This window comes from Aquarana catesbeiana, linkage group LG07 (assembly GCF_042186555.1).
Source record: "Aquarana catesbeiana isolate 2022-GZ linkage group LG07, ASM4218655v1, whole genome shotgun sequence".
In the NCBI taxonomy this organism is placed as follows: domain Eukaryota; kingdom Metazoa; phylum Chordata; class Amphibia; order Anura; family Ranidae; genus Aquarana; species Aquarana catesbeiana.
This window is the reverse complement of record NC_133330.1, coordinates 286,242,580-286,254,117: the sequence shown is the minus strand read 5'-3', so window position 1 is coordinate 286,254,117 and position 11,538 is coordinate 286,242,580. Positions and strand designations below refer to the sequence as shown.

General features: G+C 42.3%; 3 non-coding genes across 3 annotated transcripts; all 3 read right to left on the bottom strand.

The window, feature by feature from the left end:
* Positions 1-1,187: 1,187 nt before the first annotated feature.
* LOC141104048 (small nucleolar RNA SNORD79) lies at positions 1,188-1,259 on the bottom strand. The gene has a single exon (XR_012235435.1). It is a non-coding gene; the product is annotated as a small nucleolar RNA SNORD79 (small nucleolar RNA).
* Positions 1,260-1,695: 436 nt separating this feature from the next.
* Positions 1,696-1,758, bottom strand: LOC141104093 (small nucleolar RNA SNORD75). The gene has a single exon (XR_012235474.1). It is a non-coding gene; the product is annotated as a small nucleolar RNA SNORD75 (small nucleolar RNA).
* Positions 1,759-3,382: 1,624 nt separating this feature from the next.
* Positions 3,383-3,458, bottom strand: LOC141104062 (small nucleolar RNA SNORD47). Its single transcript, XR_012235447.1, has one exon. It is a non-coding gene; the product is annotated as a small nucleolar RNA SNORD47 (small nucleolar RNA).
* Between the last annotated feature and the right edge of the window lie 8,080 nt (positions 3,459-11,538).

Here is an 11,538-nt window from a genome sequence, read left to right as displayed (position 1 = left end):
TAAGGCAAGCAAGGCATCCTGGGCTGGAGGAGGCACGTCGATTCTGAAGGATTGTTTCTGACTTTTGAGGAGAGGGAATCGATCTATTGATTGGCGGTAAGTCCCCATTTTGCACTCCAATCGATCGATCCCAACCTCCACCACCTCTGCGGCTCTGCCTCTTACTGATCCGACCCCCCCACCACCACCACTGATCTATGGGGGGTGGGGGGATAGGGATGAGATCAGTGGTGGTGGGGGGATGGGATCAGTAAGAGGTCCCCCTCCAGTACCACCCCCCCCCCTCCAGGCCGCACTGGTGGACACGGGCCGGCCGCACTGGTGGACACGGGCCGGCCGCACTGGTGGACACGGGTTGCATTGGTATCAAAATCATGCTTTTCGGGGGGGGGGGCCTTCATGATTTCTTGCACTGGGGCCCTGATGTTTCTAGTTACGCCTCTGCTACAGGTTAATAGAGGCTTACCTGTAGATAAAACGAACATCTTCTAAACATGCACAGTTTAGGAGATATTCCAGCGAGCAGCAGCTGTGAAGTCACTGGCGCATCTACTCTGAACGGTATACCAGTGCTGTTCCTTCAGAGCATTGTACCATGGCTGAGACTTGTGCACATGTCAATGAGGCGCGTCAAATCAGAGTCCCCAAACCTAAAAAGGAAGACCTCTGCAGCGGTGAACACTGCGCTGCTGGAGGGCTTTGTATTACGGCAAGCCTTTCATAATGTGCTAGTAATAAAGCAGTCTTAGACGCCATCATCTTGGCTTAAGAAATCTTTACTTTATTAGCCTGACCTGGATATGTACAAGTGCTAAGCCTAGACATGGAATAGCCATCCAGGGTGCCGGTGCCAAGCTTCCAGCACTGTCAATGGTTAGGCATGGCTTAGATTTGTATTTAAAGGGCCACTCTACCAAACAAACTCAAAAGCTTGAAACACGATCAGATAGGAGCAAAAGGTGTTCACCGTTGTCAGTCTGATGAACTATGAAATCATGTTAACCTGTGTACAAGCTGTTATTCTATCCTGCCCTCTCAATCAGCAAAAGTTGTGTAATATATAAAATATAATATAAAGCTTACCTTCACATTGTATGCCCTTGAAGTTTTAACTCCTGAAAAACAAAAAACACAATTAAACTCATCTTCATCAAGCAGCTAGTTACAGCTAAACCCTGAACACAGCATACATCAGAAGTAGGTTTCTTTCATTCTTATTCAGAGAGATTCCCATTGATAAAAGCAAAATCATCATAGTATACCAATCAATGCCAACACATTTTTAGAAGCAATTACATTTAAATTGGCCAGCTTTTTAACAGCACCTGAAAGATCAAAAATTGTTTATGCAAATAAAAAAATGCCAGCCACCTACAAAGCATCTTATTTAAAGTCCTTGGCATGTAAAAGTTAAACCCACATATGGACCCCCATAGCAGCATCTGACCCCTGCTAAGAAACCCCAAAATAAAAATGTATTGCACTGAGCCAAATGCGCGCGCCCCCCCCAATCAAGTGGGCTGACTTGAGCAAACCACTGCCATGTAAGCAGAAGGCAAGTGCAACAGGTCCTGTTAGAAGCTGTGCAATCAAGCGTTTCCCCATCATTCAGTTTTTACAAAACCATATAGATTGACAACGGCAATTTACCCCATACATTTGACACACGATATGCAGTTGTGTATAATCTGGTTAAGCCTCAGTGTTACTAAAGATGTCAGAAATCACTTCTGTCCACTACTCACAGCATCATAGGCTTATTTTTTTTTCTAAGTTACATATTTGAGAATCCAATATTATTTCAAGCAATTCTTACCAATCTAGCCAGAGTGTTCAATCAATGGCATGAACTGTAAAGAAGAAAAAAAAAAAAAAAAGTTACTACCGTGCCATGCAGACATGAGTTTATTCATGCATTAGTAATCATGATAATGTCTACATTATAGGAACCAGTAAGATTGCAGGTTTTCAACTGATTCTACATTAAGCCTAGGCTCACAATGATAGCAGAATCGAAAGGGTGAGTTCAGCTGAACTTGCACCATTTCAGTCCCGACTTTGGAGGCGATTTCAGAGACATCTGTGCTGGTTTCTGCATGATGTTTATTGAAATTGCACCCCGAAGTAGCCAAAAGCATTACAGAAACTACTTTTGGGAATCGGTGCGGCGTCATACTGATTAAGACAGTGCCATTGCCGCTGATTTGACTTGTCAAATCGTGCAGTGTGAACCAGGGATAAAGGCCACTTTGCAGGCAGTGCATTATGGCATACACATTAATCTAGTTAAAGTGGATGTAAACCCTCTCCTCTACCCAGTGAAGTGAACAGCCTCAGACACAGCTGAAACAAATCTCCCTATGCAAGTTTTATTGTACATTGACTGCCTTTCCCTTTCTACACTTTGGAAATTGCAGATAGCGTTACAAATCTTTCTTCTGGTTTCAGCAGCACATAGGGGTTGGGTGGGGAGACTAGGCTTACACTGAGCCGATAGGTGGAAAGGCATCCCACCACAGGCAGAGTAAGAAAGGATCAAGCAGAGCTGTATTATGAATAGACAAGCTCTCTGCTCATCTACCTCTAAGCTCCCTCCCTGACACAATTTCAGCTGTTATCTCCTTTGTCAGAACTTGTCAGAAGCAACTCTGCTGATAACAGGAGTGGAGCAGCAGAAAGACAGCACTTAGAGATTTGGAGAGGGATAAGTAAACACTACAGATATATGTGCCTAGGTCAAGATGTCATGAATGGGGTTTACAACCACTTAAGGTCGCCCTTTCATACTGAATGGGCTGCCAACACTCCATTGCACTGAAACTCCAAATCTGTCTTTGTGACACTGTGCACAATGCCAATCTGAATGGTACCTCAAAAACCAGCCGGGGAATAGGTTGTCTCTGGATACAATCACTAGACTTGGATTGCAATTGTTACAACATAGGAATCAAATGGTTACCCGATGATATGCTGATCTGCATGGTGTGCAAAGGAATGACCTGCAGCACCTTAAAGCTGAGCTACACTGCATCTGAGACGCATAAACCAAAAACTCCATTTAATTCTTTTTATATTCAAAGCAAGCTCACCCATGCATAGTCTCCATGCTTTATTTTGTTGAAAAGTCACTTTGAAAAGCAGCCCCGCCCCCTAGCATTTCTAGCAATGGCCATCTTAAGAGCACCTCTTCACACATGGATACCTGCAGAGGGATTTAATAGAAAATACAATTTACACAGAAAAATAAACACCCCATTACCAATATCTTTAAAGGAATTGTGATGCACTGAAAGCAAGACAATTAGCACACTGCAGGGATAATAGGTTTTAGGGGGGGGGGGGGGGGTAATTTTTCTTGCTCTCAATATTAAATTCTGGTAGTTACCTCAGAAAAAAGTGGAACGGTTAAGGGTACAATCAGCCTTTATCGTATGGCAGAATCAGTTTCATCACTGGTAACCAAATTAAAAAAAAAAAAAATAAATAAAGTACGTACAAATTACGCAGATTACTCACCAGAAAATTAAAGTCCCACTAATGATGCACCTAGGGAAAAAAACACAATGGTGGTTAGCACACCTCAAGTAGCTCATTAGTGCATGCACAACACAGTTGTGGGTTTAGGTCAGCAGTAACACAATTCCACATACCCTGTTTCCCCGAAAATAAGACCTAGCGTGATTGTCAGTGATGGCTGCAATATAAGCCCTACCCTGTTTCCCTGAAAATAAGCCCTACCCTGAAAATAAGACCTACAAGGACTTTAACTGGGGTTTATTTGGGGGGTAGGGCTTATATTGCAGCCATCACCAACAATCACGCTAGGTCTTATTTTCGGGGGAAACAGGGTACATATTTCAGGTCAGACATTTGGAACATAATTTTAAACCCAAAAAGGAGCACAATACCAGGCAACTACACTCAAAATGACTGCTGCAGAGATTGTTAGAGATGTGAGATCTATATAAAATCCAGGCAATGTGGCCAGACCCTGGTGAGCACCAAAAGTCTGGAGCACCCTTATCAGAAAGGGACCAGTTGAAGGGGCACAGGAATCACACACTAGACAAACTACCCTTCAAATCCTACATCACCACATGCCAATACTACAAACTTGGGGTTGTTTGAACAGATTTGGCCTGTGGTGTAGATAAAGCGCGATTCCTTAGATCCAGAATGGGTCTGACATCCCCATTTGGTTTTGGTACCGTAAACAGGTTTGAATAAAACCCCAAACCTTGCTCTTCTGTGGGGATCTGTATGATCACCCCCTGAACCAATAATCGGTCTAATGCTTGAAACAGGGACTGCCTTTTCCCTAGATCCTTGGGAACGTTTGATCTCAGAAAACAAGACGGTGCAAACTCCCGAAATTCTAGTTTGTATCCTAGAGACACCGTGGAGAGAACCCATCTGTCCTGAATTTCCCTTTGCCAGACTTATGAGTATTTCAGAAGTCTTCCCCCCACTCTGGTGAGGGGGGGACGCCTCTTCATGAGGCTTTAGTATTCCGCTTTGCAGATTTGCGGTGCCAGGTCTTTTGTGCCTCAGTCTGACCCTGAGGTTTTCCTCTAGAGTCTGACGACAAGGGCCATCGCCACTGCCTAGAGGCGGATGCCCCTGGCGCATGAGAAGTCCGTTTAAATGAAGGACGTTTATACTTTTTTTTGACTAGCAAAAGAGTACTCTTTCCACTAGAAATCGTCTGGATATATTTATCTAAATCATCGCTCCCCATGAAAAGGGAAACTGGTCAGAAGCTTTTTGCAAGGTGCTTCGGCTGACCAATCTTTTAACCAAAGGGTCCTACTTATGTGTACTAGCACAAGCACAAGGCGGGATGCCTGGTAAATAGAATCCTTCATAGCATCTATGGCAAAACCTAATGCTTTTGGTAGTTCGGCCAACTCACGGACCTGTTGTGCAGGGAGCTCTTTAGGAGCCTCTGAATTGGTCTTTTATGGACTGACAGATGCCTATTGCTGTGACTGCAGGCTGAGTAACGGTACCTGCCAAGGCAAAAGGAGGATTTTAACAGGAATTCCAACTTATCTGTTGGATCTTTAAAGCGGAGGTCCACCCAAAAACAAAAAAAAAAACATAAAGGCTCCTAAAAATGTAAAGAAAAAAAAAAAAAGTTAGGTACCTGGTAACTCTTTCTAAGAAGTCTTTCAGGGCAGCATCCGAGATAGGCTCCTCCTTCCTGCAACAGGAAACACATTAGTTCACCATTATAATATATAATATAGTGATTCCGCGCTACAGCAATATCATGCAAAAAATACTCAATAAATAAAACACTGTATAAATAATGTTCGATTGGAATACTAAAGTGCAAATGTGATTAGTCCATACGTTGATAAATTAATCTTGGGGCATAAAATTCAATATGATGATGATCTCTTAATTACACATTCTTTCAATGAAGGTCCAAAAATGAATAATGCAAGAATACGTTTGAACAAATTGCACAGCAGGCTGGGAACAAGTTTATAATCCCATAAATGAGCTCACAGAACCCTCACCTTCATATCTTGATATGTCAGCATAAGGTAATCAACAGGGATCTATTCCGTTATTGAAACATCCACCACCAGGGGGGTCCTCCATTTCATCAGATGTAAAACCTTAATATCTTGAAGTATCAGCATAAACCATAAACAGGAATCTACTCCGCTGTTTTAACACCAACCACCAGGGGATCTTGCGTTCCACTAAGTGTATAACCTGAATGGGTGCTCCACATCCACGTCCTCATGTAGTCTCGTACCCACAGCCAAGGGGGGAGAGAACAGCTAATATGGTGGCTGGACGCCGTTCTCACATCACTTCCGGTATACTTCAACCTCCGGCCAATCCCTACGCGTTACGTCATCACGTGCCTTCATCAGGGGGTCCGGATTGGCTGTGGTACCTATGTTTATATCTGGTAAAACCGGAAATGGAATAGCGGCCATTTTGTTGCGGTCCGCTATATTTCACAACCGCGGCCATTTTCCTATAGTTAATATTGTATCTCCATAGCGGCCATTTTGTGAAAGAGAACATCTCTGCTGACACTTCTAGAGCAGAGTTCTTATATATTAGCCGAAGCTAAGGATCAACGCCGAGTGTCATCAATTTACAACTCGTGGCCACTTCTCAAACAAAGCCGCCACTTCCGCTTATGTAAAATCAAATATGACGGGCAAAGAGTGTATTTCTATAGAGCATTAAAACGAACCCAGATAAAAATTCTGCTACACAATCCTGTGTATGTTAAAATATAAAGGGGTAATGAAAAAAAGGAATGAGAAAAAAAAAAAAAAAAAAAAAAGTGTAAACACGGGGAAATAGGAAAAATGAAATAAAAATTAAAAAATAATAAAAATAAATAAAAAATTAAATTAAAATCACAAAAAATAATAAAAATACAAATAAAAATAAAATAAAAATAGAAAATAAATATAAAAAAAAGAGAATATAATGAAATAAAGATACAACAAAAAATGGGAGAATGAAAAAATATATATATAAATGAGCTGTATGTCGATTCTTCTAGTTCCAGCTGTAATTTGTTATGCACCGTATATATAAGCACGGTGTATAAAAGAGAAATATAAAAAAAAACTTTAAAAGGGGAGGAGTAACATAAAAGTCTAACCATAAATATCCCAATCATGTAGATAAATTCAAAGGAGGAGGTAAAATAATTGTTGTATTCTAGAAATAGAGTGAGCACCGCATTCCAAAATAACCATTGTAAACAATCATATAAAATGTATAACATAATAGATTAAAAATTACTCAGAAAGCAGTTGAGATCAAATTGCACATTCAGGCCTCCAGGTTCTAAACTTTTCATAATATATATCCACCTTGACTCTTTCTGGCTAATAGTCCTGATCTTATGGCTACCTCTCCACGATGCGTTATATTTTTCTATACCCCAGAATTGTAACTGGGATGAATCTTTATTTTGTACTGCGGCAAAGTGTTTTGAAACACTGTTTGGGAAACCCATTTATAATGTTCTGCACGTGTTCTTTTACTCTGACTCTGAGTGCCCTTTTTGTTTTGCCTATATACTGTAAATTACAGCTACATTGGAGGCAGTACACTACCCCTTCAGTATGGCAACCTATGAAGTCCCTGATCTCATAGGTGCGGCCTGTAGTAGTGGCTGTGAATTGTGACTTCTTTCCTTGAAATTTTTTGGTGAGACGACATGCGTAACAGTTCCTACATGGGAAGAAGCCCTTTCCAGAAAAAAACGTAAAGTTATTCTTCAGGGGAGGTTCAACTACAGACTTAACAATCATGTCTTTTAGGGTAGGAGCTCTTTTATATATGATGTTGGGTGTGTCTGGCAAAATATCTTTTAAGTCTTTATCGTTTAATATATGCCAATGTCGTTTAATGAGTTTGGCTACCTCCTTAAGCTGTACATTATAATCAAGTACCAGACACGGTGCTTTATCCTGATGCGTTCTCTTCTTCGGATTATCATGCAACATAACAGTTCTATCCATTTCATTGACATGTTGTATTTGCTTATTAATCCATATATAGTCGTAACCCTTCTCTTTATACCTCTTACCAATTAAATCAGCTTGTATCTTATAATCTTCTTCATATGTGCAGTTACGTTTGATCCTAACCAGTTGTCCTTTGGGAATATTGTATAACCAAGGTTTATAGTGACAACTGTTTATAGACAAATAGCTACACTTTTGAAATGAGTTTTGGTAATCACTTTATCATTGTGTAGGGAGATATTGAGATCTAAAAAAAAAAAAAAAAAAAAAAAAAAAAAAAAACCAAGTTGCTTACTGGTAACGTTCTTTCCCGGAGTCTTTCAGGACAGCCACCTGAGAGACCTTGGCTCCTCCCCTCTGTAGGAAACACCTGTGCCAGCTTTCTTATAAATTTCCTCCTCCCCTGCTGGCTCCTCAGTTCTTTGAAGAACACCTTCAGTTTGCTGGGGAGACACAAGAACATATGATACACATAATCAACTATATCACATTTCCTGCAAGGAAATCTTTATTTCTCAGTATACATTTGGGTGGGTACCCGGCTGTCCTGAAAGACTCCGGGAAAGAACGTTACCAGTAAGTAACTTCGTTTTTCCCTAATCGTCTTTCAGGACAGCCACCTGAGAGGATAACCAAGCACTTACCCTTAGGGCGGGACCACAGCTTGTAAGACTTTGCGTCCAAAGGTCTGATCTTTGGCTGACCACAGGTCCACTCTATAATGTTTTACAAAAGTGGCAAAGCTGGACCAGGTTGCCGCCTTACAAATCTGTTCCGGCGTTGCTCCAGCTCTCTCTGCCTGTGACGCTGCCATTGACCTTGTGGAGTGTGCCCTGATTCCTTCTGGGATCTGCATGCCCTTTAGTTTGTAAGCCTGTTCAATGGCGTTTCTAAGCCACCTGGCTATAGTGCTTCTTGAAGCCTTATGCCCTTGCCTAGCTCCAGAAATTAAAATAAAGAATCCGTCTTTCTAAGTGTTTTTGTTACCTCTAAATAATGTAAGACGCATCTCCTGACGTCTAAATTATGAAACTTCATTTCCCGTTCTTTCGAAGGATTTGAATAAAATGAGGGTAACACTATGTCTTGGTCTCAGTGAAACTTCGAGGCCACTTTGGGCAGAAATCCCGGATCCATTTTAAAGACTATGCGATCTGGGAAGATCTGACAAAAGGGGGGTTTAATCGATAGGGCTCCTATCTCGCAGAACCTTTTGGCTGTAGTGATCGCTACCAAAAAGATTGCTTTCAGTGTCAGCATCTTTAGGCTGCAATCTTTCAAAGGCTCAAAGGGTTCTGCTGTCAGTTTCCAGCACTAATGACAGGTCCCATTTTGGAAAAGCTGAACTCTGTATCGGCCTCTGCCTGCTCACGGATCTAAAAAGTCTGATTATCCATGGATCTGCTGCTAAGCGTTTCTCCTGGTAAACTGACAGTGCAGACACCTGACTCTTTAGCGTACTGAGACTTAGGCCTTTATCTACACCACTCTGTAGAAATTCCAAGACTGCCATTGAGCTTTGTGTTTTGAAGTTGTTTTCTGTACACCATCTGCTAAAACATTTCCATACTTTTTGATATATAATCCGTGTCTCGACCTTTCTGCTTTTCAGCAGCGTCTCTATTAAACGGCTTGAGAACCCTTTTGCTTTTAGCAGCTGGTCCTCAGATACCAGGCAGCTAAATTCCACCTTCCTACCTGGGGACAGTACACTGGGCCCTGTGAAAGTAGGTCTTCCTGAACTGGTAACAACCAGGGGGGCCCTATGGCGAGTTCTTTGAGCATAGAGAACCACGGTCTCCTGGGCCAGTGAGGTGCTATGAGAATCAGAGATGTGTTCTCTGTACGCATTTTTCTTATCACCGCTGGTATTAATACCGGGTGGGGGAAAAGCATAACATCTCTTGAACGTCCAATTTTGTGCTAATGCATCTACCCCAAGAGCTCTATCTTCTCTTCTCAGGGAAAAGAATACTTGAACTTTCCTGCTTTCTTTTGACGCAAATAAGTCCACCTGAGGTGTTCCCCATTTCTTTGTAATCTGCTGGAATACCTCTTGCTTTAGCACCCAATCGCCTTCTCTCACTCTTTCTGCTGAGGAAATCTGCCACTTTGTTTAAATCCCCTTTAAGTGGACTGCTGATAACGAGAGTATGTTTTCCTCTTCCCAGCTCAGGATTTCCTTTGCTAAAGACCACAGGGCTCCACTTCTGGTTCCTCCTGGTCTGTTTATGTAGGCGATTACCGATGAGTTGTCGGACCTGACCATGATGTCCCTTTAACTCTCTGTGGAAGGATTGAAGCGCCAACCCTACTGCCTTCAACTCCTTCCAATTGGACGACCTCATCCTCTCTTCCCTTCCCCAAGTCCCTTGTGAGATTGGGAGTTTAAATGTGCTCCCCACCCTACGCCACTTGCATCTGTGGTTAGAGTTTGGGAAATAGGTAGGATCCATAGCCTTCCTTTGTTTACATTTTCTGTTCTTCTCCACCACCATAAGGTCTTTTTTACCCCTGCTGGTATAAACACTTGTGTGTCCAGTGATTCCTGCTTGTGATCCCATATCCTTAATAGGAACATCTGTAATGGCCGAAAATGTAGGCTTGCCCATTGCACCGCTGGAATTGCTGATGTTAGCAACCCCAACGCTGACATGATTTTTCTTATTGAACATGGTAGATTGGTCTGTATTCTTTTTATTTCTCTTTGGATTTTCTCTATCTTCTCCTTGGGTAGGAATATCCTTTGTTGCACTGAATCTATTATATACCCCAAATACTTTATTTGTTGAGTGGGTTGTAGATTGGATTTCTCTACACTTGTCAACCAACCTAGATTTTCCAGGAATTTCCGTGTGTATTCTAGGTTTTCTAGCAATCTCCCGGGGGAGTCTGCAAAAAGGAGAAGATCGTCTAAATAGGCAATGATGGATATGCCTTTTAGTCGTAATGGTGCCAGAGCTACTGCCAGAATTTTTGTAAAAATTCTCGGTGAGGAAGAGAGGCCGAAGGGTAGAGCTCGGAATTGAAGGTGTAGGGTTTCTTTCCCTGTTTCTATTGCTAGCACTTCTGTCAATTTTGGTGTATGGGTATGTGCAGGTACGCATCTTTTAAATCCAGGGAGACCATATAACAGCTTGGTGGTAACAGGGCCTTCACTGAGTATATGGAATCCATTCTGAATCTTTTGTAAGTTATGGATAGATTTAAGGGTTTGAGGTTGAGAATTGGTCTGACCTTTCCCGAGGGTTTTTGTACTCCGAATATATGGGAGTAAAAACCCTGCCCTCTTTCTTCTCTTGGGACCTTGATTATTACACCTTGTTTTCTGAGATCCGTTATGGCACTCATTAACCCTCTGGCTTTCCCTCTGTCTTTCCCTCTGTTTTTTGGGAACCTGGTGGTGTAAAATCTGTTTGGGGGTGAACTTGAAAATTCCAGGTAATACCCCTCTTATTGTTCTTAAAATAAACTTACTGGATGATATCTCTTCCCATTGCGGGAGGAAGGCCCCCAGTCTTCCTCCTACTGGGACTATTTTGTCATTGTTTATTTTTGGCTTGTTCAGGACGACGAAAAATCGCTCCTCCCTTGCTTTCCCTCTCTGGACCCAAGGTCTTTTCTGGTTTTCTGCCTTGGGTGCAGAGAAACGGGATTTTGTGTCCCCTCTCTGCTTCCTTTTATTATGGTATGGCTGAATCCAGGTTGCTTTCCGTTTCAGCAGAAACGCCTTCTTTTTGTCCGCTGTACAGTCCAGCACTTCTTCTAACCCTGGCCCGAACAGCAGGTCCCCTGAGAAGGGGAACCCGCAAAGTTTGGCTTTAGATGCGCAATCACCTTGCCATGTTTTTAGCCAAAGGGCCCTCCGTGTGGAGTTGGTTAGTGCCGAAGATCTGGCTGCCATGCGTACCAGTTCTACTGATGCATCCGCGATATACGCTATGCCTCGCAGAAGAGTGGGAAAAGAGGATAAAATCTGCTCTTTTGCAGTTCCTTCCTCAATGTGCACCTGAATCTGGTT